Raw genomic sequence first — 20,091 nt, forward strand, 5'->3', positions numbered from 1 at the left:
GCATGACCGAAGTCACACCAAAAACAGTGCAAAGGCTAGGATTCGTGTGGACCCCACCGTGAGGAGAGGGTCCCCAAAAATCAACCCCGTCCCTCCGAGCCAGAAGGCCACAGCAAGGGTCAGGGATCTTCGGTGCTCCCCCAAGCCGAAGCCTGGTTGAGCCTTGTCGTTGCTCCCAGCGTCCACCCAGGCATCTTACCCAAGTGGAGTAGAGAGCTACTAGTTGTTGGTTTCGCAGCCGAAACTGCCCGGACCGTCAACCGGTGTTGGTTTCTCAGCCCAAGGCTAACCGGACCTCCAACCGGGTGTTGGTTTCTCCGCCGAAGCTGACCCAGACCTCCAACCGGGTGTTGGTTTCTCAGCCGAAGCTGACCCAGACCTCCAACCGGGTGTTAGTTTCTCAGCCCAAAGCTGACCAGACCTCCGACCGGGATTGTAAAAATTTCCCTTCCTAGCCAGAAGGCCGGGATAGGGTAATATGCTCAAAAAGTATGAAAAGGCAAGGTACGGTGTGCTACAGAACCCAAGGCTTGCCGGGGTCCCAAGCCAGCAAGCTCAAACTCACTCCAGGGTCGTCAGTCCTGGGGCACGTTGTACCATAGCCCCCCACCCTTACTCAGTCTAATAGCCTCGATCCTGGTAGGGCCATGTTTTCCTCTAGATGAATATACTATCCACCCAGAGTACTAGCAAGCGCAACCTTCCAGTGTGCATTGTATCATTGTACTAAGGTGGCCTGGAGCTTAAACCACCTCTTCGAACAACACTACACTTGATCTTAGCCAAAAGGCCGAGAAGCGATAACCAGAATTGGTTTGGGCCTCGAGTGGCACCCTGGCCTATGCCGGACACATCTTAGGGAGAGAGAGCGAGAGGGAGACAAACCCACGCCTACACAAGACATTTTGTCACCCAAGCCAACCCTTGAAAAGGCTGCTTTGCAGAGCCAAAACAAGAAGAATGGTGCGTTTTGCAGCCGCCGCCCACTGCAATGAATCTGAATAACTCCTCCTTTAGGGCGCAAGCAACTCCCCTCCCCCTTGCAGTCTTTCCAATTCACGATACAAAAAGACGGACAGGACAGGTTGCCTGACTTTCCGTCACTGCCACCCTTTGCCATCCTTACCCGTAGAAAGCCCTTTCATCATCCCCAAACCCTAATCTTTTCCCTTTCCTTCCCAGCCCCCAAACCCTGCCCTCTGTACCTTTCTCACCACCCGCTTCCCTTCTCCTGTCATCCCCCTACCACCCGGGAAAAAAAGAGATTGCCCCCTCCTTCCACTAGCCCACCCTCCCACCCAAAGAACAACTTCTTCTGCGCAGCTTGTTTTCTAGGCAGCAGCGCTATTGTGATGTCATCGGGGGGCATTGTGACAAGCCGCCAGTGTTCCGTCTCTTCATGTTGTGCACAGTTCAAACGGAAAATACATCAACAGGCAGACTACAGAAAAGCTTACTATCAAAGGTTAGAGGGGGGCTTTCTCAGAGGGCTTTTTACAGTTTTTCTATTCCCAATTAGCCGTTTAAGTGTACTTATTGAAAGTAGTAATTCTTTCATAGGCCGCCCTTTCTTAGTATTTGACGTTCCTTATATTGCGGTATGAGGCTTCGCAGTAGGTTGCAAACATTCATCACCCATGACTGTCCCCAATTGAGCTCAGAAGCTCAATGTCTATCATGACCTCTCTTTTAGAATGTCCAAGAGCAAGCAAACTATTCCTCCAGGAGAGGGCGCCAACAGACTACTAAAGAGATCATCATTACTCAAAGAAAACCCCAAAAACCAATGCATGATAGGAATAAACAGGTAACTTTCTTTGGAGTGGAAGCGGAGAGATCGCACCAGATGCCAATTCTAGATGTTATCACACCTGTGGTCACTGCAGCAGCAGGTGAATCCACTTTGTCCAAAAGGGATCTATTCCATTCAATTGCAAATGATCTAGATAAGACAGAGAACTGCAGCACGGGGACATAGCCGAGTTGGTCAGGTTGAGTGGTGATGAGTTTGCTATTTGGATGAATAAAGAAAGTCAAAAGTGTGAAAGATAAAAAACAAAAGGAGGAAGTGTGAAAAGTGAATGGGCCAAATTGAGGTGCATATGAAGACGTATGCTTTCTTCCAATTCATTAAATCGGGCTAATATGAATCAGGTGAATTGAGTTCTGCTTTTGGAAACTGGGTTAAGAAGGGGTGCACCGTTCCTGGAGGTACTGCAATACCAGGTCAATGCGTGGAGTGGACAGAGCAAGCTCTTTTTCCATCTCCCTGTTCTAAAAATCCATTTAATATATGGTCCCCAGATAGGGGACGTATCAGATATTAAACTGATAAGAACAGATACTACACTTGATCTTAGCCAAAAGGCCGAGAAGCGATAACCAGAATTGGTTTGGGCCTCGAGTGGCACCCTGGCCTATGCCGGACACATCTTAGGGAGAGAGAGCGAGAGGGAGACAAACCCACGCCTACACAAGACATTTTGTCACCCAAGCCAACCCTTGAAAAGGCTGCTTTGCAGAGCCAAAACAAGAAGAATGGTGCGTTTTGCAGCCGCCGCCCACTGCAATGAATCTGAATAACTCCTCCTTTAGGGCGCAAGCAACTCCCCTCCCCCTTGCAGTCTTTCCAATTCACGATACAAAAAGACGGACAGGACAGGTTGCCTGACTTTCCGTCACTGCCACCCTTTGCCATCCTTACCCGTAGAAAGCCCTTTCATCATCCCCAAACCCTAATCTTTTCCCTTTCCTTCCCAGCCCCCAAACCCTGCCCTCTGTACCTTTCTCACCACCCGCTTCCCTTCTCCTGTCATCCCCCTACCACCCGGGAAAAAAAGAGATTGCCCCCTCCTTCCACTAGCCCACCCTCCCACCCAAAGAACAACTTCTTCTGCGCAGCTTGTTTTCTAGGCAGCAGCGCTATTGTGATGTCATCGGGGGGCATTGTGACAAGCCGCCAGTGTTCCGTCTCTTCATGTTGTGCACAGTTCAAACGGAAAATACATCAACAGGCAGACTACAGAAAAGCTTACTATCAAAGGTTAGAGGGGGGCTTTCTCAGAGGGCTTTTTACAGTTTTTCTATTCCCAATTAGCCGTTTAAGTGTACTTATTGAAAGTAGTAATTCTTTCATAGGCCGCCCTTTCTTAGTATTTGACGTTCCTTATATTGCGGTATGAGGCTTCGCAGTAGGTTGCAAACATTCATCACCCATGACTGTCCCCAATTGAGCTCAGAAGCTCAATGTCTATCATGACCTCTCTTTTAGAATGTCCAAGAGCAAGCAAACTATTCCTCCAGGAGAGGGCGCCAACAGACTACTAAAGAGATCATCATTACTCAAAGAAAACCCCAAAAACCAATGCATGATAGGAATAAACAGGTAACTTTCTTTGGAGTGGAAGCGGAGAGATCGCACCAGATGCCAATTCTAGATGTTATCACACCTGTGGTCACTGCAGCAGCAGGTGAATCCACTTTGTCCAAAAGGGATCTATTCCATTCAATTGCAAATGATCTAGATAAGACAGAGAACTGCAGCACGGGGACATAGCCGAGTTGGTCAGGTTGAGTGGTGATGAGTTTGCTATTTGGATGAATAAAGAAAGTCAAAAGTGTGAAAGATAAAAAACAAAAGGAGGAAGTGTGAAAAGTGAATGGGCCAAATTGAGGTGCATATGAAGACGTATGCTTTCTTCCAATTCATTAAATCGGGCTAATATGAATCAGGTGAATTGAGTTCTGCTTTTGGAAACTGGGTTAAGAAGGGGTGCACCGTTCCTGGAGGTACTGCAATACCAGGTCAATGCGTGGAGTGGACAGAGCAAGCTCTTTTTCCATCTCCCTGTTCTAAAAATCCATTTAATATATGGTCCCCAGATAGGGGACGTATCAGATATTAAACTGATAAGAACAGATTTTTTTTTTTGATTTAACAGCATCTTTATTATCATGCACTACTCACAAAAAGGTAACAAACCGTGTACAGTGCCGCAGCCCCGTACACACAGAAATATACAATCCTTCTTACATAGCCATAGAGTACGACGCACTAAACTATACATCACGCTCCTATGCTTATCCATAACACTCAAGCTGAAAGAAAAAGTTAGACAATAAATAACGACGAACCGGCGATTGGGGGATGGGGGTAGGGGAAAAGGGGGATAGGGTGGGGAAATCACAGGCCCGAAGCTTTATTGAAAGACGCACATAACGGGAAAAGGAGGGAGGGGGCATGGAAGAGGTCTAAACCTCCTCCTCGGCGCTGTCGTCCGGACTGTCCATGATGGAATAGTCTCTGAGCAGGCTGTGGATCAGCCTGCGGCAATCCTGGATAGACATCCTCTCCCTCTTCAAGATGAGCCGGTTCCTGGCGACCCAAATAGCGTCCTTAAAGCAGTTCATAAGGCGCCAAGCCTCCTGGATGGCTCCAACGGTGTGAGTCCCAGGGAAGAGTCCATAAAGTACGGAATGGTACGATAGGCTCCCTCTGGGGACGGAGTTCCTCAGGTCATCCTCCAGGGCAACCAACAGGCGCTGTGCGAAACGGCAGTCCCAAAAGGCGTGCAGCGATGTTTCCTCCACGAAGGGGCACCTTGGGCAGTACCGGGTTTTGCACAGGTTCCGGGCGTGCATGAATGACCGGACGGGCAGTCCGCCCTGTATCGCCATCCATGACAAGTCCTTGTGCCCGTTGGTCAATCCAGCCGATGACACGTTTGTCCAAACAGTCTCCAGTGTGTCGTGATGAAGTCCTGGAATGTTCTCCATTTCGTCCTTGGCTCTGATGAGTTTGTGGATAGTCTTTGGCTTCCACAAATCAGGCTTGAGTCCCTCCAGTTGGTGTTCCCTCACAAACCGAACCACGTCTCCGTAGAACCATGGCGCCGTCCAGTTGTAGGGGAAGGAGCTGTCCCACTTGTCCCAGCCTAACCGTCTCCAAAGGGGGAGCAGGAAGAAGCGAGACATGGACCCACCCGCGGAACCTCTCTTGACTCGCAGAGTTCGGCGAACGCAGTCACATACGAAGGAGGATCGCAGGAGGGTGGGGATATCGGGTACGCCCTTCCCACCCTTGCGAGGATCCTTGTACATGATGCTCCGCTTTACTCTGTCCATCTTGGATCCCCAGACAAAACGAAACACCGTCCTGGTAATGGCCCTGCACACGGTGGCAAGGGGGGGCCAGGCCTGGGCCGTGTACTGCAGCACGGGCAGTACCTCGTTACGCAGGACCAGTGCTTTGCCCTCACAGGTGAGGCGTCTGAGGCTCCACAGACCGATCCGTTGGGTGATCTTGGTCAAGCGTTCCTCCCAGGACTTGAGGGCTGCTCCTTCCTTCCCGAACCAGACTCCAAGAACCTTGATGAAATCCGGCTGGATGCTGAAGGGGAAGGGGGCGGAAGAGGCCGGCTGCCAGTCCCCGAAGAGCATGGCTTCCGACTTCCCGCAGTTGACTTTGGCTCCCGAAGCCCGTCCGAAGGTCTCACAGGTCTGGACGAGGGTGTCGACTGAGCGCCGGTCCGCGCAGAAGACGGTCACGTCGTCCATGTAGAGCGAGCACTTGACCTCGAAGCGTTCTGGTCCTGGTGCGGTGATCCCTCTGATCTCTCCATTCCGCCGGATAGCCTCTGCAAAGAGTTCTATAACACAAACAAAAAGAAGAGGTGACAGAGGACAGCCTTGTCTGACCCCTGAGAGGACCGGGAAGGGGTCAGTCTTCCAGCCGTTTACCAACACCGAGCTGTGAATATCAAAATACATTAGTTGGACATACAAGCAAAACATGTTACCCAAACCTAACCTGTGCAGAGCTTTGCCCAGGAACTCATGGGAAACACGGTCGAAGGCCTTTTCCTGATCCAACGAGATCAGGGCTGCGTGCACCCGGCGGGCTTTGATGTACTCGACCGTGTCCCGCATGAGAGCCAGGCTGTCTGCGGTGCGACGTCCGGGGATGCCGCAGGTCTGATCCGGGTGGATGATCCGTCCGATAACAGTCTTCAATCTCGTTGCCATCGTCTTGGCCAGGATCTTGTAGTCGACGTTCAGAAGGGTGATGGGACGCCAATTCTTCAGGTCGCACCTCTCTCCTTTACGCTTGTACAGGATCGTGACCATTCCTTCCCTCAGAGATGGAGGCATTCTGCCCTCCACCACCATCTCCTCATACAGCCCTAACAGGTCCGGACAGATTAGGTCTCCCAGCGCTACATAGAGCTCTGCTGGGAGGCCGTCACTGCCCGGTGTCCTGCCAGAACTAAAGGATTTGGCGGCCGAGAGCAGCTCGTCCACCGTCAGAGGAACATCCATGGCCGCCGCGTCTGCAGGGTCAAGATGGTTAGTGATACCTGACAGGAACTTATCGGCGGCCTCGGGGTCAGTAGTCTTGCGGGCGTAGAGTTCGCTGTAGAAGTCGCTGACGACCTTCATCACGTTCTCTTTCCCGCGTCGCATGCTGCCACTCTCGTCTCGTAGTTCATTCATGGGCGTGTGACCGGCGTGGAGTTTCCTGAAAAAGAACGAGTTACATTTCTCACCCTTCTCCAGGTTCTCCACTTTGGAACGGAAGACAATTCGCTCGGACTCCTCCTCGAAGTGCCTTTTCAGGCTCCTCTTAGTCTCCTCCAGCTCCTCTCTCACGTCCCAGCCGCATCGAAGAAGGTCCTGCAGGGAACGCAGCTCACGCTGGAGTCTCCTGAAGTCCCTCCTCTTCAGACCCGCCTGTTGTTGACTCTTTGCCTGAAAGAAGAAACGGAACTCGAGTTTAACGTATTCCCACCAGTCAGAAACAGACTGGAAGCCCGCCTTGTAGGCCCGCCACGTGGAGTAGGCAGCTCTAAGCTCCTCCAGAATCTCACCCTTTTCCAGCAGAGAGCAGTTCAGCTTCCAGGAGCCCGGGCCAATGGGGAAGCCATGGCCCAGCACACCTTGAAAGTGAATGGCTCTGTGGTCAGAGAAGAAGCAGGGGACCATCGAGTGCCCACTCCGCCCAACCGCCCGAGAGGTAAACACAAAGTCAATCCTGGAACGCAGCGAGCCATCGGATCGGCACCATGAATAGTTCACGGATCCGTGTCCGATGGAGCCAACAACGTCCACAAGAGAGGCTTCGGTCACCATCTCAATGAGCAGTTTGGATGTGACGTCCAACTTGGCAGCCGTTCCAGAACTGCGTCCATCCTCCTCAATCGGGCAGTTGAAATCCCCGGCCATCACTACCGTCCTGGCAGTAGCGAGCTGAGGGCGCAGGGCTTGGAGGAGCTCCAGTCGATCGCTCTTCACAGGAGAAGCGTACACATTGATGAACCTGACAGGTTCTCCCGCCCAGGTGCCATCCACGAGCAGTAACCTGCCGCAGACGATTTCCTGAACAGAGTCCAATGTGAAGGCGCTTCCCCTGATCAGCACGGCGACCCCCGCGGACCTACAGTCGCCTCCGCCGGACCAGTAGGATGGGCCATGGGTCCACTCCCTGGCCAGATGGTTGAAGGACCTAGAGGAGGGAAGGGAGCATTCCTGCAGGAAAAATACATCACTAGACTGAGTGTTAAGGAACGCAAAAATTGTCTGACGTCGGAACTTGTCTCTGATGCTCCTAACATTAATGGAAAAGGTGTTAATGTTAGCAGTCATTGGAGGAAAGAGAAAGTTAGCGCAGGCGGTGTGCCTTAGTTACCACTCCGGTCGGGCGGTTCTTCCTCTTTGGCACCTGCTGGTAAGGGTATCTCCAGCAGACCCTCTTCTTCTAGCTGATCGAGCAGGGATGGTGCCTCAGTGGCTTCCGACTCCTCCATTTCTTCTTCGGCCACAAGGGACTCCACCATCTGCTCCAACACGTCCGGTTCTGGGAGGAGGCCATCCTCCTCTTCCTGGGGTGGATTGGGATCCACAATGAACAGCTTGGAAGGTTCTGCGACAGGACTATCTTCCACCTTCCTTTTCCTTTGGCCTGTACCTGAGGAGACAAGAGCTGGAAAATCCTCCTCGGTGAAAAGTGCAAGAGTGCTGAGGTCCTCTGCTCTCATGGTCTGGGGAGGGAGAGTGGGCTTTGGGGGGGGGGTGAGGAGACCAACTGAGGAGTAGGGAAATGAGGTGGAGGTAGTGGAATCCTCAGTAGGGTTGGCCGGGGGGGGAGGGGTTTGGACAGGGGTGGCAGGGGGGGGGACCAGGGAGGGGGCAACAGTTTTCTTACCCTTTTTCCTGGACTCCGTGGCTGCTGGGGCATCGGCTGGAGCCACGGTCGCCGGGTTCTTGGCCGCCTTGTCCTTGGCCTCTGTGGCCTTGGTCGTAGCTGCCTTGGTCGACGAAGCTGTGACTACCCGATACTGGGTCACCGCGGCAACCCTTGCCCAGGATTTCTCCCGCTGTGGGCAGTCCTTGTAAAGGTGGTCCGCCTGTCCACATAGGTTGCAAGTCTTCTTCTTTGGGCAGTCCTTGGAGCTGTGTCCCGTCACCCGGCAAACCCTGCAGGCGTCCTCCTTGCAGGTCTTCATCGAATGCCCTTTCCCGCCACATTTCCTGCAGTTGTGTGGCATGTCCGGGTAGTAGATGAGACCAAAGGAGTTTCCCAGAGAGAATGTCGGGGGCAGGTGCTGGAGACCATCCTCGGATGCTGGTTCCCTGTAGAGTCGAACGGTTACTGACCACTTACCCGTCCAGAATCCGTTGCCGTTAAGGATGTGGGATGGCTCCCTCACCACTGTGCAGAGACGTCCCAGGAACGTGGAGATGTCTCTTCCTGGGGTGTGCGGGTTCCGCATGGAGACCGTGATCCTCTTCTCATCCCTCTGTATAGGACAGGATCCTAAAAAAGAATGAAAAGGGGAGTCCGGCATCGCTGCGTTCATCGCCTCCCAGTATCTCCTGCAGGCATTCACCGTGGCAAAGGTTACCAGAAAAATGCCAGTCATGAAGGTCTGGACACTCAGGGTTTCCGCCCTGGAGAAGCCCTGATCCAGAATCATCTTCTTGCAGAACACGTCGCTGGACATGTCCGGCAACCTACCATCCACCGCCTTTAGCTTCAGGGCGACCGTCTGCCGCATCCAAGGCTCCAGGGTTGGAGCCTTTTCAGGCGGCGTCCGGGCTCCCTCCGGCTGGCTGGCGTCGGAGGTAGGGGCCTCTTGGGCCGAAGAAGCCTCTGGATGAGCCTTCCTGGAGGTCCCTGGGTCCTGAGCCTTCTTGGCTGCCTTCTCTGGCTTGCTTGCCATGGCTGGTTCCTGCTTGAGTTCCCGGAGCTGGATCTTGGATTCTTCTCCGGGTGTCTTCTCCCGCTGTGTTCCTCCTCGAAGTTCCTCTGGTCTCCCCAAGTCTTCTCCGAGCCTTCGTCTTCTTGCTTCTTTCTGCCAAGCTCTTCTTCCGTCCGATCTCCCTCTTCCGGTCTCGGCTGGGCTTCGGAGCTCGTCTCCCTGATCGTATCTCGTCAAGTGTAGCTAGCTCAGTTTGTTCTGATAAGAACAGATACTACACTTGATCTTAGCCAAAAGGCCGAGAAGCGATAACCAGAATTGGTTTGGGCCTCGAGTGGCACCCTGGCCTATGCCGGACACATCTTAGGGAGAGAGAGCGAGAGGGAGACAAACCCACGCCTACACAAGACATTTTGTCACCCAAGCCAACCCTTGAAAAGGCTGCTTTGCAGAGCCAAAACAAGAAGAATGGTGCGTTTTGCAGCCGCCGCCCACTGCAATGAATCTGAATAACTCCTCCTTTAGGGCGCAAGCAACTCCCCTCCCCCTTGCAGTCTTTCCAATTCACGATACAAAAAGACGGACAGGACAGGTTGCCTGACTTTCCGTCACTGCCACCCTTTGCCATCCTTACCCGTAGAAAGCCCTTTCATCATCCCCAAACCCTAATCTTTTCCCTTTCCTTCCCAGCCCCCAAACCCTGCCCTCTGTACCTTTCTCACCACCCGCTTCCCTTCTCCTGTCATCCCCCTACCACCCGGGAAAAAAAGAGATTGCCCCCTCCTTCCACTAGCCCACCCTCCCACCCAAAGAACAACTTCTTCTGCGCAGCTTGTTTTCTAGGCAGCAGCGCTATTGTGATGTCATCGGGGGGCATTGTGACAAGCCGCCAGTGTTCCGTCTCTTCATGTTGTGCACAGTTCAAACGGAAAATACATCAACAGGCAGACTACAGAAAAGCTTACTATCAAAGGTTAGAGGGGGGCTTTCTCAGAGGGCTTTTTACAGTTTTTCTATTCCCAATTAGCCGTTTAAGTGTACTTATTGAAAGTAGTAATTCTTTCATAGGCCGCCCTTTCTTAGTATTTGACGTTCCTTATATTGCGGTATGAGGCTTCGCAGTAGGTTGCAAACATTCATCACCCATGACTGTCCCCAATTGAGCTCAGAAGCTCAATGTCTATCATGACCTCTCTTTTAGAATGTCCAAGAGCAAGCAAACTATTCCTCCAGGAGAGGGCGCCAACAGACTACTAAAGAGATCATCATTACTCAAAGAAAACCCCAAAAACCAATGCATGATAGGAATAAACAGGTAACTTTCTTTGGAGTGGAAGCGGAGAGATCGCACCAGATGCCAATTCTAGATGTTATCACACCTGTGGTCACTGCAGCAGCAGGTGAATCCACTTTGTCCAAAAGGGATCTATTCCATTCAATTGCAAATGATCTAGATAAGACAGAGAACTGCAGCACGGGGACATAGCCGAGTTGGTCAGGTTGAGTGGTGATGAGTTTGCTATTTGGATGAATAAAGAAAGTCAAAAGTGTGAAAGATAAAAAACAAAAGGAGGAAGTGTGAAAAGTGAATGGGCCAAATTGAGGTGCATATGAAGACGTATGCTTTCTTCCAATTCATTAAATCGGGCTAATATGAATCAGGTGAATTGAGTTCTGCTTTTGGAAACTGGGTTAAGAAGGGGTGCACCGTTCCTGGAGGTACTGCAATACCAGGTCAATGCGTGGAGTGGACAGAGCAAGCTCTTTTTCCATCTCCCTGTTCTAAAAATCCATTTAATATATGGTCCCCAGATAGGGGACGTATCAGATATTAAACTGATAAGAACAGATTTTTTTTTTTGATTTAACAGCATCTTTATTATCATGCACTACTCACAAAAAGGTAACAAACCGTGTACAGTGCCGCAGCCCCGTACACACAGAAATATACAATCCTTCTTACATAGCCATAGAGTACGACGCACTAAACTATACATCACGCTCCTATGCTTATCCATAACACTCAAGCTGAAAGAAAAAGTTAGACAATAAATAACGACGAACCGGCGATTGGGGGATGGGGGTAGGGGAAAAGGGGGATAGGGTGGGGAAATCACAGGCCCGAAGCTTTATTGAAAGACGCACATAACGGGAAAAGGAGGGAGGGGGCATGGAAGAGGTCTAAACCTCCTCCTCGGCGCTGTCGTCCGGACTGTCCATGATGGAATAGTCTCTGAGCAGGCTGTGGATCAGCCTGCGGCAATCCTGGATAGACATCCTCTCCCTCTTCAAGATGAGCCGGTTCCTGGCGACCCAAATAGCGTCCTTATAGCAGTTCATAAGGCGCCAAGCCTCCTGGATGGCTCCAACGGTGTGAGTCCCAGGGAAGAGTCCATAAAGTACGGAATGGTACGATAGGCTCCCTCTGGGGACGGAGTTCCTCAGGTCATCCTCCAGGGCAACCAACAGGCGCTGTGCGAAACGGCAGTCCCAAAAGGCGTGCAGCGATGTTTCCTCCACGAAGGGGCACCTTGGGCAGTACCGGGTTTTGCACAGGTTCCGGGCGTGCATGAATGACCGGACGGGCAGTCCGCCCTGTATCGCCATCCATGACAAGTCCTTGTGCCCGTTGGTCAATCCAGCCGATGACACGTTTGTCCAAACAGTCTCCAGTGTGTCGTGATGAAGTCCTGGAATGTTCTCCATTTCGTCCTTGGCTCTGATGAGTTTGTGGATAGTCTTTGGCTTCCACAAATCAGGCTTGAGTCCCTCCAGTTGGTGTTCCCTCACAAACCGAACCACGTCTCCGTAGAACCATGGCGCCGTCCAGTTGTAGGGGAAGGAGCTGTCCCACTTGTCCCAGCCTAACCGTCTCCAAAGGGGGAGCAGGAAGAAGCGAGACATGGACCCACCCGCGGAACCTCTCTTGACTCGCAGAGTTCGGCGAACGCAGTCACATACGAAGGAGGATCGCAGGAGGGTGGGGATATCGGGTACGCCCTTCCCACCCTTGCGAGGATCCTTGTACATGATGCTCCGCTTTACTCTGTCCATCTTGGATCCCCAGACAAAACGAAACACCGTCCTGGTAATGGCCCTGCACACGGTGGCAAGGGGGGGCCAGGCCTGGGCCGTGTACTGCAGCACGGGCAGTACCTCGTTACGCAGGACCAGTGCTTTGCCCTCACAGGTGAGGCGTCTGAGGCTCCACAGACCGATCCGTTGGGTGATCTTGGTCAAGCGTTCCTCCCAGGACTTGAGGGCTGCTCCTTCCTTCCCGAACCAGACTCCAAGAACCTTGATGAAATCCGGCTGGATGCTGAAGGGGAAGGGGGCGGAAGAGGCCGGCTGCCAGTCCCCGAAGAGCATGGCTTCCGACTTCCCGCAGTTGACTTTGGCTCCCGAAGCCCGTCCGAAGGTCTCACAGGTCTGGACGAGGGTGTCGACTGAGCGCCGGTCCGCGCAGAAGACGGTCACGTCGTCCATGTAGAGCGAGCACTTGACCTCGAAGCGTTCTGGTCCTGGTGCGGTGATCCCTCTGATCTCTCCATTCCGCCGGATAGCCTCTGCAAAGAGTTCTATAACACAAACAAAAAGAAGAGGTGACAGAGGACAGCCTTGTCTGACCCCTGAGAGGACCGGGAAGGGGTCAGTCTTCCAGCCGTTTACCAACACCGAGCTGTGAATATCAAAATACATTAGTTGGACATACAAGCAAAACATGTTACCCAAACCTAACCTGTGCAGAGCTTTGCCCAGGAACTCATGGGAAACACGGTCGAAGGCCTTTTCCTGATCCAACGAGATCAGGGCTGCGTGCACCCGGCGGGCTTTGATGTACTCGACCGTGTCCCGCATGAGAGCCAGGCTGTCTGCGGTGCGACGTCCGGGGATGCCGCAGGTCTGATCCGGGTGGATGATCCGTCCGATAACAGTCTTCAATCTCGTTGCCATCGTCTTGGCCAGGATCTTGTAGTCGACGTTCAGAAGGGTGATGGGACGCCAATTCTTCAGGTCGCACCTCTCTCCTTTACGCTTGTACAGGATCGTGACCATTCCTTCCCTCAGAGATGGAGGCATTCTGCCCTCCACCACCATCTCCTCATACAGCCCTAACAGGTCCGGACAGATTAGGTCTCCCAGCGCTACATAGAGCTCTGCTGGGAGGCCGTCACTGCCCGGTGTCCTGCCAGAACTAAAGGATTTGGCGGCCGAGAGCAGCTCGTCCACCGTCAGAGGAACATCCATGGCCGCCGCGTCTGCAGGGTCAAGATGGTTAGTGATACCTGACAGGAACTTATCGGCGGCCTCGGGGTCAGTAGTCTTGCGGGCGTAGAGTTCGCTGTAGAAGTCGCTGACGACCTTCATCACGTTCTCTTTCCCGCGTCGCATGCTGCCACTCTCGTCTCGTAGTTCATTCATGGGCGTGTGACCGGCGTGGAGTTTCCTGAAAAAGAACGAGTTACATTTCTCACCCTTCTCCAGGTTCTCCACTTTGGAACGGAAGACAATTCGCTCGGACTCCTCCTCGAAGTGCCTTTTCAGGCTCCTCTTAGTCTCCTCCAGCTCCTCTCTCACGTCCCAGCCGCATCGAAGAAGGTCCTGCAGGGAACGCAGCTCACGCTGGAGTCTCCTGAAGTCCCTCCTCTTCAGACCCGCCTGTTGTTGACTCTTTGCCTGAAAGAAGAAACGGAACTCGAGTTTAACGTATTCCCACCAGTCAGAAACAGACTGGAAGCCCGCCTTGTAGGCCCGCCACGTGGAGTAGGCAGCTCTAAGCTCCTCCAGAATCTCACCCTTTTCCAGCAGAGAGCAGTTCAGCTTCCAGGAGCCCGGGCCAATGGGGAAGCCATGGCCCAGCACACCTTGAAAGTGAATGGCTCTGTGGTCAGAGAAGAAGCAGGGGACCATCGAGTGCCCACTCCGCCCAACCGCCCGAGAGGTAAACACAAAGTCAATCCTGGAACGCAGCGAGCCATCGGATCGGCACCATGAATAGTTCACGGATCCGTGTCCGATGGAGCCAACAACGTCCACAAGAGAGGCTTCGGTCACCATCTCAATGAGCAGTTTGGATGTGACGTCCAACTTGGCAGCCGTTCCAGAACTGCGTCCATCCTCCTCAATCGGGCAGTTGAAATCCCCGGCCATCACTACCGTCCTGGCAGTAGCGAGCTGAGGGCGCAGGGCTTGGAGGAGCTCCAGTCGATCGCTCTTCACAGGAGAAGCGTACACATTGATGAACCTGACAGGTTCTCCCGCCCAGGTGCCATCCACGAGCAGTAACCTGCCGCAGACGATTTCCTGAACAGAGTCCAATGTGAAGGCGCTTCCCCTGATCAGCACGGCGACCCCCGCGGACCTACAGTCGCCTCCGCCGGACCAGTAGGATGGGCCATGGGTCCACTCCCTGGCCAGATGGTTGAAGGACCTAGAGGAGGGAAGGGAGCATTCCTGCAGGAAAAATACATCACTAGACTGAGTGTTAAGGAACGCAAAAATTGTCTGACGTCGGAACTTGTCTCTGATGCTCCTAACATTAATGGAAAAGGTGTTAATGTTAGCAGTCATTGGAGGAAAGAGAAAGTTAGCGCAGGCGGTGTGCCTTAGTTACCACTCCGGTCGGGCGGTTCTTCCTCTTTGGCACCTGCTGGTAAGGGTATCTCCAGCAGACCCTCTTCTTCTAGCTGATCGAGCAGGGATGGTGCCTCAGTGGCTTCCGACTCCTCCATTTCTTCTTCGGCCACAAGGGACTCCACCATCTGCTCCAACACGTCCGGTTCTGGGAGGAGGCCATCCTCCTCTTCCTGGGGTGGATTGGGATCCACAATGAACAGCTTGGAAGGTTCTGCGACAGGACTATCTTCCACCTTCCTTTTCCTTTGGCCTGTACCTGAGGAGACAAGAGCTGGAAAATCCTCCTCGGTGAAAAGTGCAAGAGTGCTGAGGTCCTCTGCTCTCATGGTCTGGGGAGGGAGAGTGGGCTTTGGGGGGGGGGTGAGGAGACCAACTGAGGAGTAGGGAAATGAGGTGGAGGTAGTGGAATCCTCAGTAGGGTTGGCCGGGGGGGGAGGGGTTTGGACAGGGGTGGCAGGGGGGGGGACCAGGGAGGGGGCAACAGTTTTCTTACCCTTTTTCCTGGACTCCGTGGCTGCTGGGGCATCGGCTGGAGCCACGGTCGCCGGGTTCTTGGCCGCCTTGTCCTTGGCCTCTGTGGCCTTGGTCGTAGCTGCCTTGGTCGACGAAGCTGTGACTACCCGATACTGGGTCACCGCGGCAACCCTTGCCCAGGATTTCTCCCGCTGTGGGCAGTCCTTGTAAAGGTGGTCCGCCTGTCCACATAGGTTGCAAGTCTTCTTCTTTGGGCAGTCCTTGGAGCTGTGTCCCGTCACCCGGCAAACCCTGCAGGCGTCCTCCTTGCAGGTCTTCATCGAATGCCCTTTCCCGCCACATTTCCTGCAGTTGTGTGGCATGTCCGGGTAGTAGATGAGACCAAAGGAGTTTCCCAGAGAGAATGTCGGGGGCAGGTGCTGGAGACCATCCTCGGATGCTGGTTCCCTGTAGAGTCGAACGGTTACTGACCACTTACCCGTCCAGAATCCGTTGCCGTTAAGGATGTGGGATGGCTCCCTCACCACTGTGCAGAGACGTCCCAGGAACGTGGAGATGTCTCTTCCTGGGGTGTGCGGGTTCCGCATGGAGACCGTGATCCTCTTCTCATCCCTCTGTATAGGACAGGATCCTAAAAAAGAATGAAAAGGGGAGTCCGGCATCGCTGCGTTCATCGCCTCCCAGTATCTCCTGCAGGCATTCACCGTGGCAAAGGTTACCAGAAAAATGCCAGTCATGAAGGTCTGGACACTCAGGGTTTCCGCCCTGGAGAAGCCCTGATCCAGAATCATCTTCTTGCAGAACACGTCGCTGGACATGTCCGGCAACCTACCATCCACCGCCTTTAGCTTCAGGGCGACCGTCTGCCGCATCCAAGGCTCCAGGGTTGGAGCCTTTTCAGGCGGCGTCCGGGCTCCCTCCGGCTGGCTGGCGTCGGAGGTAGGGGCCTCTTGGGCCGAAGAAGCCTCTGGATGAGCCTTCCTGGAGGTCCCTGGGTCCTGAGCCTTCTTGGCTGCCTTCTCTGGCTTGCTTGCCATGGCTGGTTCCTGCTTGAGTTCCCGGAGCTGGATCTTGGATTCTTCTCCGGGTGTCTTCTCCCGCTGTGTTCCTCCTCGAAGTTCCTCTGGTCTCCCCAAGTCTTCTCCGAGCCTTCGTCTTCTTGCTTCTTTCTGCCAAGCTCTTCTTCCGTCCGATCTCCCTCTTCCGGTCTCGGCTGGGCTTCGGAGCTCGTCTCCCTGATCGTATCTCGTCAAGTGTAGCTAGCTCAGTTTGTTCTGATAAGAACAGATACTACACTTGATCTTAGCCAAAAGGCCGAGAAGCGATAACCAGAATTGGTTTGGGCCTCGAGTGGCACCCTGGCCTATGCCGGACACATCTTAGGGAGAGAGAGCGAGAGGGAGACAAACCCACGCCTACACAAGACATTTTGTCACCCAAGCCAACCCTTGAAAAGGCTGCTTTGCAGAGCCAAAACAAGAAGAATGGTGCGTTTTGCAGCCGCCGCCCACTGCAATGAATCTGAATAACTCCTCCTTTAGGGCGCAAGCAACTCCCCTCCCCCTTGCAGTCTTTCCAATTCACGATACAAAAAGACGGACAGGACAGGTTGCCTGACTTTCCGTCACTGCCACCCTTTGCCATCCTTACCCGTAGAAAGCCCTTTCATCATCCCCAAACCCTAATCTTTTCCCTTTCCTTCCCAGCCCCCAAACCCTGCCCTCTGTACCTTTCTCACCACCCGCTTCCCTTCTCCTGTCATCCCCCTACCACCCGGGAAAAAAAGAGATTGCCCCCTCCTTCCACTAGCCCACCCTCCCACCCAAAGAACAACTTCTTCTGCGCAGCTTGTTTTCTAGGCAGCAGCGCTATTGTGATGTCATCGGGGGGCATTGTGACAAGCCGCCAGTGTTCCGTCTCTTCATGTTGTGCACAGTTCAAACGGAAAATACATCAACAGGCAGACTACAGAAAAGCTTACTATCAAAGGTTAGAGGGGGGCTTTCTCAGAGGGCTTTTTACAGTTTTTCTATTCCCAATTAGCCGTTTAAGTGTACTTATTGAAAGTAGTAATTCTTTCATAGGCCGCCCTTTCTTAGTATTTGACGTTCCTTATATTGCGGTATGAGGCTTCGCAGTAGGTTGCAAACATTCATCACCCATGACTGTCCCCAATTGAGCTCAGAAGCTCAATGTCTATCATGACCTCTCTTTTAGAATGTCCAAGAGCAAGCAAACTATTCCTCCAGGAGAGGGCGCCAACAGACTACTAAAGAGATCATCATTACTCAAAGAAAACCCCAAAAACCAATGCATGATAGGAATAAACAGGTAACTTTCTTTGGAGTGGAAGCGGAGAGATCGCACCAGATGCCAATTCTAGATGTTATCACACCTGTGGTCACTGCAGCAGCAGGTGAATCCACTTTGTCCAAAAGGGATCTATTCCATTCAATTGCAAATGATCTAGATAAGACAGAGAACTGCAGCACGGGGACATAGCCGAGTTGGTCAGGTTGAGTGGTGATGAGTTTGCTATTTGGATGAATAAAGAAAGTCAAAAGTGTGAAAGATAAAAAACAAAAGGAGGAAGTGTGAAAAGTGAATGGGCCAAATTGAGGTGCATATGAAGACGTATGCTTTCTTCCAATTCATTAAATCGGGCTAATATGAATCAGGTGAATTGAGTTCTGCTTTTGGAAACTGGGTTAAGAAGGGGTGCACCGTTCCTGGAGGTACTGCAATACCAGGTCAATGCGTGGAGTGGACAGAGCAAGCTCTTTTTCCATCTCCCTGTTCTAAAAATCCATTTAATATATGGTCCCCAGATAGGGGACGTATCAGATATTAAACTGATAAGAACAGATACTACACTTGATCTTAGCCAAAAGGCCGAGAAGCGATAACCAGAATTGGTTTGGGCCTCGAGTGGCACCCTGGCCTATGCCGGACACATCTTAGGGAGAGAGAGCGAGAGGGAGACAAACCCACGCCTACACAAGACATTTTGTCACCCAAGCCAACCCTTGAAAAGGCTGCTTTGCAGAGCCAAAACAAGAAGAATGGTGCGTTTTGCAGCCGCCGCCCACTGCAATGAATCTGAATAACTCCTCCTTTAGGGCGCAAGCAACTCCCCTCCCCCTTGCAGTCTTTCCAATTCACGATACAAAAAGACGGACAGGACAGGTTGCCTGACTTTCCGTCACTGCCACCCTTTGCCATCCTTACCCGTAGAAAGCCCTTTCATCATCCCCAAACCCTAATCTTTTCCCTTTCCTTCCCAGCCCCCAAACCCTGCCCTCTGTACCTTTCTCACCACCCGCTTCCCTTCTCCTGTCATCCCCCTACCACCCGGGAAAAAAAGAGATTGCCCCCTCCTTCCACTAGCCCACCCTCCCACCCAAAGAACAACTTCTTCTGCGCAGCTTGTTTTCTAGGCAGCAGCGCTATTGTGATGTCATCGGGGGGCATTGTGACAAGCCGCCAGTGTTCCGTCTCTTCATGTTGTGCACAGTTCAAACGGAAAATACATCAACAGGCAGACTACAGAAAAGCTTACTATCAAAGGTTAGAGGGGGGCTTTCTCAGAGGGCTTTTTACAGTTTTTCTATTCCCAATTAGCCGTTTAAGTGTACTTATTGAAAGTAGTAATTCTTTCATAGGCCGCCCTTTCTTAGTATTTGACGTTCCTTATATTGCGGTATGAGGCTTCGCAGTAGGTTGCAAACATTCATCACCCATGACTGTCCCCAATTGAGCTCAGAAGCTCAATGTCTATCATGACCTCTCTTTTAGAATGTCCAAGAGCAAGCAAACTATTCCTCCAGGAGAGGGCGCCAACAGACTACTAAAGAGATCATCATTACTCAAAGAAAACCCCAAAAACCAATGCATGATAGGAATAAACAGGTAACTTTCTTTGGAGTGGAAGCGGAGAGATCGCACCAGATGCCAATTCTAGATGTTATCACACCTGTGGTCACTGCAGCAGCAGGTGAATCCACTTTGTCCAAAAGGGATCTATTCCATTCAATTGCAAATGATCTAGATAAGACAGAGAACTGCAGCACGGGGACATAGCCGAGTTGGTCAGGTTGAGTGGTGATGAGTTTGCTATTTGGATGAATAAAGAAAGTCAAAAGTGTGAAAGATAAAAAACAAAAGGAGGAAGTGTGAAAAGTGAATGGGCCAAATTGAGGTGCATATGAAGACGTATGCTTTCTTCCAATTCATTAAATCGGGCTAATATGAATCAGGTGAATTGAGTTCTGCTTTTGGAAACTGGGTTAAGAAGGGGTGCACCGTTCCTGGAGGTACTGCAATACCAGGTCAATGCGTGGAGTGGACAGAGCAAGCTCTTTTTCCATCTCCCTGTTCTAAAAATCCATTTAATATATGGTCCCCAGATAGGGGACGTATCAGATATTAAACTGATAAGAACAGATACTACACTTGATCTTAGCCAAAAGGCCGAGAAGCGATAACCAGAATTGGTTTGGGCCTCGAGTGGCACCCTGGCCTATGCCGGACACATCTTAGGGAGAGAGAGCGAGAGGGAGACAAACCCACGCCTACACAAGACATTTTGTCACCCAAGCCAACCCTTGAAAAGGCTGCTTTGCAGAGCCAAAACAAGAAGAATGGTGCGTTTTGCAGCCGCCGCCCACTGCAATGAATCTGAATAACTCCTCCTTTAGGGCGCAAGCAACTCCCCTCCCCCTTGCAGTCTTTCCAATTCACGATACAAAAAGACGGACAGGACAGGTTGCCTGACTTTCCGTCA

At 52.2% G+C, this 20,091-nt stretch overlaps 3 non-coding genes and 4 pseudogenes across 3 annotated transcripts; all 7 read right to left on the minus strand.

Annotated features, from left to right (window-relative positions):
- Window positions 1-2,189: 2,189 nt before the first annotated feature.
- Window positions 2,190-2,380, minus strand: LOC142268004 (U2 spliceosomal RNA). Its single transcript, XR_012733796.1, has one exon. It is a non-coding gene; the product is annotated as a U2 spliceosomal RNA (small nuclear RNA).
- A 1,387-nt stretch (window positions 2,381-3,767) lies between these two features.
- LOC142267962 (U2 spliceosomal RNA) lies at window positions 3,768-3,977 on the minus strand (annotated as a pseudogene).
- Window positions 3,978-9,417: 5,440 nt separating this feature from the next.
- LOC142267968 (U2 spliceosomal RNA) lies at window positions 9,418-9,507 on the minus strand (annotated as a pseudogene).
- Window positions 9,508-10,894: 1,387 nt separating this feature from the next.
- LOC142267963 (U2 spliceosomal RNA) lies at window positions 10,895-11,104 on the minus strand (annotated as a pseudogene).
- A 5,440-nt stretch (window positions 11,105-16,544) lies between these two features.
- Window positions 16,545-16,634, minus strand: LOC142267969 (U2 spliceosomal RNA; annotated as a pseudogene).
- A 1,387-nt stretch (window positions 16,635-18,021) lies between these two features.
- On the minus strand, window positions 18,022-18,212 carry LOC142268007 (U2 spliceosomal RNA). Its single transcript, XR_012733798.1, has one exon. It is a non-coding gene; the product is annotated as a U2 spliceosomal RNA (small nuclear RNA).
- A 1,387-nt stretch (window positions 18,213-19,599) lies between these two features.
- Window positions 19,600-19,790, minus strand: LOC142268008 (U2 spliceosomal RNA). Its single transcript, XR_012733799.1, has one exon. It is a non-coding gene; the product is annotated as a U2 spliceosomal RNA (small nuclear RNA).
- Between the last annotated feature and the right edge of the window lie 301 nt (window positions 19,791-20,091).

This window comes from Anomaloglossus baeobatrachus, unplaced genomic scaffold, assembly GCF_048569485.1.
Source record: "Anomaloglossus baeobatrachus isolate aAnoBae1 unplaced genomic scaffold, aAnoBae1.hap1 Scaffold_2978, whole genome shotgun sequence".
NCBI lineage: Eukaryota > Metazoa > Chordata > Amphibia > Anura > Aromobatidae > Anomaloglossus > Anomaloglossus baeobatrachus.